At 52.7% G+C, this 1,095-nt stretch overlaps 1 non-coding gene across 1 annotated transcript; it reads right to left on the reverse strand.

Moving 5' to 3' along the window:
- Positions 1-300: 300 nt before the first annotated feature.
- Positions 301-373, reverse strand: TRNAV-AAC (transfer RNA valine (anticodon AAC)). Its single transcript has one exon. It is a non-coding gene; the product is annotated as a tRNA-Val (tRNA).
- Positions 374-1,095: the final 722 nt, after the last annotated feature.

Below are 1,095 nucleotides of genomic sequence, written 5' to 3' on the forward strand. Positions count from 1 at the left end.
CAACTTTCCTCTATTGCCCCATTCCTGCCTCACTTCCTCCTTTGGCCAGTCACGCAAAGGAGCCCAGCAGGAAGTGAGAGCCTCTATAGGCCAACCTCCAACAGCAGAGGTGGCCAAGCCACAAGCCTCCAAATGGTGACTGGCCTAACTACTCTAGGTTCTCCAGCCTGACACCAAGGTGCTTTCTCCACTGCTGTCAGCATCCTCTGTCATGCAGGGGTTGGAGTTATCCCAGGGACAGGCCAATAGGAGGAGTGCCCTTTCTGAATAACAAGGGGATCTGGGAAAAGGAAGCCAGCGTGTTTCTGCCTGGTTTTGAACCAGGGACCTTTTGCGTGTTAGGCAAATGTGATAACCACTACACTACAGAAACTCCACCTACTGGGTTGTTGCTCACTCTGGCACAGACCGATGGACAAATCTAGAGAATGTGGTGGTAGCCCCTCGATAGGTCAGCTGGCAGGGCAGAGGACTGGAGCCAGCACTCAGGAAGTCGTCCTTACCTCGCCCGTGTGACTCCAGCTTGAGGGAGAGCTTCTTTTTCTTCTCCTTGCTGACAAAGAGCAAGAGAAGAATGAAAGGTCAGGTGGGCCAACTCGGTGCAGAAGCCCATGCTGTCTTTTCCTGCTGCATAGCCTGAAATGAGGGACTCGTGGCAGTTAAAGGAACTGCTGCACTCTCAGAAAACATCCCGCCCGTGCATAAAGGAGGATAGAAGAGCCTGTTAGTCTAGCACGCTCCCAGCTGAACTGTTTCAGCAGCTGCTAGGTTTCTTTTTGGCCTGTTACTTTTCTGTCTGGGATGTTGTTGTCAGCTGTGGCACAGAAAAAGGACGTCATTGCGAGCTGCCCATGAAGATAAGATTAACTTTTGCCTTCCTTGCTCGGCTTTACTTGCTTCCTCACCCTATTCCTGCCTTAGTTCCTGTGTTACCTGAAGGCAACGGGGGCCCAGCAGTACGAAGAGGAAGTTAGACAGCTAGACCCTGGTGGCAAAAGTTCTACCACCGCTTGCCACCCCACTCTCTTCTCCCAGCTTCACATATTGACCGCCAGGGACTTGGTGCCCAGCAGCGCAACGGAAGGCAGTGGACAG

Source organism: Gopherus flavomarginatus, unplaced genomic scaffold, assembly GCF_025201925.1.
Source record: "Gopherus flavomarginatus isolate rGopFla2 unplaced genomic scaffold, rGopFla2.mat.asm mat_scaffold_43_arrow_ctg1, whole genome shotgun sequence".
Taxonomy (NCBI): Eukaryota; Metazoa; Chordata; order Testudines; family Testudinidae; genus Gopherus; species Gopherus flavomarginatus.